General features: G+C 46.5%; 1 long non-coding RNA gene across 1 annotated transcript in view; it reads right to left on the reverse strand.

The window, feature by feature from the left end:
• The window catches only part of LOC108787033, a 7928-nt gene that overhangs the window by 456 nt on the left and 476 nt on the right, over nt 1-6996 (reverse strand). The window contains exon 2 of the long non-coding RNA XR_001941240.1: nt 4442-4448. This is a non-coding gene — a long non-coding RNA (uncharacterized LOC108787033). The remainder of the gene's footprint in view (nt 1-4441; nt 4449-6996) is intronic.

The raw sequence follows: 6996 nt of genomic DNA on the forward strand, positions 1-6996 counted from the left end.
AACCTGAAGCCTCATCATTGAAATTTCATTGGACTAGAGACAGTCATTGCCAGGTCTTGAAATGAGAGAGGTTAGGCTCCAGTAACAATGTAAAACCAATTTCAGAGAGGCGCACAAAGGCAGATAAAGGTAATAGCAGGCACCCCAAGGTGTCCTAAACAAAACCTGTAAATACAGAAGTTTGACTTATTGAAGTCTGCCTCTTGTCCCTATGTCCCCACCACTGCCATGTTCTCCCTCTCTCCCTGGGTCTGAGAAATTCAGCAATCTGTCATCCCATTTCTTTGTACTTCCCATGCCTGAGAACGGGAGTTACAGTGTCCCAGCACCCACCTCTTACTCCTGGCAGTCAGCGTACAATCAGAAAACTGTTAGCAGAAAGAAAAAGCCGTTCTGCCATAAAACTCTACTTAAAGGAGAACTATGAGGTGAGTGCTTTTCACTCACCTCATAGTTCTAGCCGACCTGTGACAATGAGACTGTCACAGGTCGGCTCAGTAGATCGGGAGGTGAGCGAACACATACCGGCGTTCGCTCACCTCTCGATCCTGTCACGGCTCTCTGCCGTGACAGGGGAGGGGCTGGATTCCCCCCTCCCCACCCCGATCTGCCAGCGCTGACTGGCGGAAGGGGCGGGGGCGGGTACAGCTGGCTCTGTCTCTAGATAGTCACGCAGCTGGGTGGATCCCAGCACAATTGTCGGGATTCGCTTCAGCTGCGGCGTCTCAGTATACCGCGAGCTACAGCTCGCGGTATACTGAGCCTAGGTTATCTGGAGGACGCTAGTTTGTGTCCTCCCGTTACCCTAAGGAGAACTATGGGGAAAAGCCTTAACCCCATAGTTCTTTAACAATTTTCTATACTTTAAAGTAATAATAAACTCTCAAACGTTTTTTTCAATAATGGATCCAGATCAAACAAATATACATTACCCAGCAAAGTATTTCTTTACATTTTTGAGCAAGCACAGTCATCATGTTTGTCTCTCGGTTCCGTTTCCCTGAACTTCCTGTCCAGTACAAGATCACAAGGGAGAGAGCAGTCTCCAGCAGCTGTCCATCTACTAGCCTAAAAAAGGGTGGAGGAAGGAGCAGGAGAGTGGTTTGCCTGTGTGTTTATGGAGACACAGCTTATTGGCACACACAAGGGTGGCTCCATAGGTTTTTGCAAGGTAAGGAGCCACAGTAAGGCCCCTTTTCACAGGGCGCCTTCATTTCTAATCAGGGGATCCGTGCACGGGATCCCCTGCTGATCGGAATGGACGTCACTATTGTGATATGCGTCACCATTGTGACATCTGAAATTACCGGACCTATGTTGATCTATGGGGAGTCGGATGTACATGGACATGTGTCTGTTTACATCAGATTACCCCTGATCCAGCACGATCAGGTCTGGGGGGAATCTGAGGTAATCAGATGTAAACGGACACACTTTTGTTTAGATCAGGCTGCCCATAGACTAACATTGGGCTTTTGATCAGATCCGTCAGAAAAACTGACCTGCAGACCTGATTGGAATGCCAGCGTGAATGGGGCCTTCAACAGGATATCGGAACCAGTGCTCGGGGAACCACCTGATTCTGCAGGAATCTAAAAATTGTAGGGCCCTGTCACACCATATCCAGTGCGTTCCGGCGCAGTCGAGATTGGAACAGGTTCTTGCAAGAAGAGCACTAGTCAAGATAGAATTGTCAGTAAACATTCATAATATCAGGTTTGAATTGTATTGTAACTGTAATGTCTATTGTAAAGCGCTGCGCAAATTGTTGGCACTATATAAATCCTGTATAATAATAATAGTGACCATACAGTACATGTGCTGAACTTTACTAATCACTTCCTAACAGGTATACAGGCTTCTTATGGGGGAGTACTAGTGTTGGATTGAACTGCATTGTGTGTGGAGGCTAGGTTTGTTGTCCAGTCCACACAGAAGAATGTCATTGTTGAAAACCAGCCAAGGGATGCTCCGATACCGGTATCAGTGGCGATACTCGGCATTTTCACGAGTACTCATACTCCGATACCAAATGCCGTTATCAGCGTCTAAAATGTTTAACCTGAAGCCGGTGCTGTAAACAAGCGATGTGGTTCACAGGAATGCTGCCGAGCTCCCCAGCAAGCTCCTTGATGTTGAGCCTGATGAAGGGACCCTGGAAGGTCCCGAAAGCGCTTCCTTTAATTGAACAGATTGTCAATTGAAAAAGAACAATTGATGATCCTAAAAGGATTTTCAGTGTGCTGGTGACATTCTTCTCTACCAAACTTATGTGATAGCGGCGCCATCCGCAGTCATTTCCGCCCCCATCTCTATCATTGGGATTTCCGGTAAGGAGTGCCAAAAGCTCTTCTCTACTTCCTGTGACCCGCGGCGCATGTTTACAGTGCCAGCAGCAAATCTCCTTCCTGAAACCCTGTCGCTTGCACCCACCCGCGAGAGCAACCAGACTCCTGGTGAGAGCCTGCAGAGCTCACCATAGACCCTACACAGCCCACCTGAGGGCCCGCACAGCCTCCTGAAACCCTGCATTGTCTCCACTAGAGACATCAGCCTGGCACCCTGGAGCAGCAGTATGTAGCTTTATATTATTCTGCATTAATGTATAATGTATTGCTGGGATTTGTGTTCCTCTATTCTGCATTGCTGTATAATGTATTGCTGAGATTTGTAGTCCCTCTACACCTTGGAGTCAGTCGTAGAACTACCAGGGGTGCAGCGTTTGCAGCTAGGACCGGGCCCTGGAACTTCACCACTGTCCTAAAATCTTTAGTCTGTATTGTTTTAGAAAAACTGTCACATGACACAAAAAAAAAAAAGGTATCGGTAATTGGTATCGGCGAGTACTCGATGTAGAAAAAAGGGTATCGGTGCATCCCTAAACCACTGTAATACTTTGCGGGGTTGAGTCCAAAAACAAAAAGCAGACATGGTTTATTAAAAACTGTTCTTTTGAGAGGAGTGTCTTTTTTTTAACCTAGATTTCTATGCTGTGCTTGTCTCCTGACTAAATGGATGGGTTCCAGAGATATCAGGCCTTGGGAATACACCTAGTACCGTTCGTGTGTACTTGCCTCCTTCACACTCTTGCTGCAATGGCTAGGACATGATAAACAGAGTAGTTACTTAGGTGCAGTAACTGAACACAGAGACTGCTTGGTAACCTGCACCTTGGAAACATAAAAGACATAATTCACATTTTTTTTGTGGCTCCCACATAGTGTTATTTACAGGCCTGAGGCTGCTGTGACTGGGACAGTATTTACTCATTAGTTGACAAGATGTCCCATTCATGCCGCTATCAGGATCACACTGAATAGCTGGCGGCACTTTTAGCAGGTGACTCTAACAAACCTCGTGACATGTTGCTTACAGTAACAGCTGTACTTGTTAAATAAAAAGACCTCGGAGACTTTGGTGTGTTTTTTACACCTCAAGCAAAACTGCATTCACGGAAAAAGATATGGTACATAAGGTATAGAACCTGCTGGTAGTTCTCAGCTTGAGGACTTCAGTGGTGGAAACACTCTTCACCAATCCAACACTAATGTTTAACGTGACACTAAACTCAGGAGTTAAATCCTAAAAATCCATTCAAGTACCTTTAACTATTAACAAAAATGTATCTTATTTGTGTATCACTCGGCTGTAGATCCTCAAATCATCTCACACATCAGTGTCTGACACCGTCCATGGTTTTTTGGGAAACGGTGGGCTTAAAAGAAGAAGGCACATAAAGACTCCACTGTTGAAAATAACCTAAAAAAACAGACTGAAATGTGCTAAAATGCAGTTTGATAAGCCACAATGTTGTTAGGAAAAAATTTACTTTGGAAAGATGAGGCAAAACTGGAGCTTTTTGGCGAGTTACATCAACTCTATGTTCACAGATGGAAAAAAGGCGCAACTTTCAAAGAAAACAACACCATACTTACTATGAAACATGGAGGAGCCTTGGTTATGTTTTGGGACTGCTTAGTGTGTGGCATGAGGTGCTTTGAATTTGTGCAGATGTCGAAATACCTGTAGCACACCTTACCGGACTTCCCATAGGAAAAAGTGGATGCTCGCAATGACTGCGGATGGCGCCGCATCAAGCAAAGATTTGAGTAAAGAGATGTCACCAGCACACCAGTATGACAGACAAGTCAAAGTTCAGTGACTTTAACAGGACAGGTTCCACTCAGAACAGGCCTCGCCATGGCCGACCAAGGAAGTTGAGTGCACGTGCTCAGCGTCATATCCAGGATTGCCTTTGGGAAATAGACGTATGAGTGCTGCCAGCATTGCTGCAGAGGTTGAAGGGGTGGGGGGTCAGCCTGTCAGTGCTCAGACCATACGCCGCACACTGCATCAAATTGGTCTGTACGGCTGTCGTCCCAGAAGGAAGCCTCTTCTAAAGATGATGCACAAGAAAGCCCGCAAACAGTTTGCTGAAGACAAGCAGACTAAGGATATGGATTACTGGAACCATGTCCTGTGGTCTGATGAGACCAAGATAAACTTATTTGGTTCAGATAGTGTCAAGCTAGTGTGGCAGAACTAGCTGAGGAGTACACAGACAAGTGTGTCTTGCCTACAGTCAAGCATGGTGGTGGGAGTGTCATGGTCTGGGGCTGCATGAGTGGTGCCGGCACTGGGGAGCTACAGTTCATTGAGGGAACCATGAATGCCAACATATACTGTGACATACTGAAGCAGAGCATAATCCCCTCCCTGCGAAGACTGGGCCGCAGGGCAGTATTCCAACTTAATGACCCCAAACACACCTCCAAGACGACCACTGCCTTGCTAAAGAAGCTAAGGATAAAGGTAATGGACTGGCCAAGCATGTCTCCAGACCTAAACCCTATTGAGCATCTGTGGGGCATCCTCAAACGGAAGGTGGAGGAGAGCAAGGTCTCTAACATCCACCAGCTCCGTGATGTCGTCATGGAGGAGTGGAAGAGGACTCCAGTGGCAACCTGTGAAGCTCTGGTGAACACCATGCCCAAGAGGGTTAAGGCAGTGCTGGAAAATAATGGTGGCCACACAAAATATTGACACTTTGGGCCCAATTTCGACATTTTCACTTTTAAACTATAAAGGAATTCTGGAGCAAAACATACTCCCCAGTGTCAGAAAGCTCTGTCTCAGTCGCAGGTAATAGGTCCTCCAACAGGATAATGACCTACACCACACAGCTAAAAGCACCCAAGAACAGCTAAGTACAAAACACTTGAATGTTCGGAAGTAGCCCTGATCCATATCCTACTAAACATCTATGGAAAGAGCGGAAACATTCGTTTTGGAGAAAGCTTGCTTAAGAAGAGTGGGTCTAACTACCTGTTGGCAGGTTCCGAAGCCTCACTGAGAGCTACTGAGGGCGTGGCGGGCCATTCAAGTGAATGTCGCCGTAGCCGCACTCTCCGGCCGCAATGCGATCCGCCTCATGGGATCGCAAGGCACATTGTGCCTGCGGTCCGGCCCTGTGCGATGCGATCAAAATAGTGCTTGTAGCATTTTGATCGCACCACACAGGTTCGGACCGCAGGCACAAGGCCCGTGCGGCGGATCGCATTGCCGCCAGAGGGCGTGGCTACAGCGCCATTCACTTGAATGGCCCGCCATGCCCCCTCCTACCCCACTAAAAAGTGAGCCGGCCGCAATGCGAGGCAGCCAAAATTGGGCCGGAACGTGCTGCATCTAGTGTGACTGAGCCCTTAAGGTTGTGAAACAAAATATCAGGTTAAGTGTTTCATCAATTTTGGCCATGCCATTTCCGTTGTTCAAGTTATTAAAAATATTATGTTTAATCAAAACTCAAAAGCAAAAGTAAAAAATGGTGGGTGGTTCCTTTTTCAAGCACAGGGTACCAACAAATTTGTCCACGACTGTAACTAATCCTTAACAATTTTGTGGACGCACACTGCAACACACATTAGCATTTTGTCCTGTGTTGACACATGTCCATTGGCAAGGTGCAGTGGATTCCATTCAATCACGCCAGCACATGTAATGTGCCTTGCAGTAATACAATGCAATAATGTGAACTGTCCATAATACCTAAAATGTATCTGTACTTTGCACATGAATCTGGTGTCAACCTCGCCTTTCTTTCACTCTCCTGCTGAACCCAAGAAAGGAAGCCTTCCCCACCCCATGTGACAGTGCTAGGTGCCTGATGGCCAATCATCAAGCCCCAGCACTGTGATGTGGGCATAAATCAAATGCTTCCCATACCCAGAAGTATCAGGTATCTTTTCACTCCCAACTGCCGAAAGAAGCCGTGGAGGAATGAAAGTAAGGTAAGTATATGCAATGTTGGGGGTCAGCAGTTATGGGCAAAGTGCATGCTAATTTTAAGCTATCACTTAACCATAACATTTAGCCTGAACCCCTTAACCTAGTCCCAACCTAGTTCCTAACAGTATTAAATCCCCTTCCTGAAATCCACCTTATTGGGCACAGTAACTATCAGCAATAAAACAACACAATATAGCCTAAACATATGTGGGCACCTTTTCAAATGATTGAGTTCAGGTGCACAAAGACAGTCCATAAAGACATGGTGTGATGAGTTTGGTGTGGAGGAACGCAAGTGGCCTGACCTTAAAGGGGTTCTAAACCCTCCGTTTTTTCCCCTAGCTAGCAAGCTAGCAAGCAGTAGATATAGGCAAGAAGTAAAAACAAAAAAAAACCCGCTTTAACTAGGTTTAAACTGCGTTATCGCTGAGCATTCCCGCGCCGAGAATCAGGAACTGCTCGTACGGCCGCAAAGCATCTTGGGGCGGGCGCATGTGCAGTTCGGATTCTCGGCCGGGAGACGAGCAGAGACGCAAGGTAAGTCAGCGCTGGATCGGAGAGCCGCCGCACCGCTCGAGGGACAGATGAAAACATCAGGAAAGAAGAAGATCGGAATAAGAGACATCATTTTAGGCAAGTGCTAACATTAACATGAGGGGGGGGGGGGGGATTTTTTTTTTAACTTTAATTTTCATTTAACCTCACTTCCAA

Source organism: Nanorana parkeri, unplaced genomic scaffold, assembly GCF_000935625.1.
Source record: "Nanorana parkeri isolate BGI_ZX_2015 unplaced genomic scaffold, ASM93562v1 scaffold238, whole genome shotgun sequence".
In the NCBI taxonomy this organism is placed as follows: Eukaryota; Metazoa; Chordata; class Amphibia; order Anura; family Dicroglossidae; genus Nanorana; species Nanorana parkeri.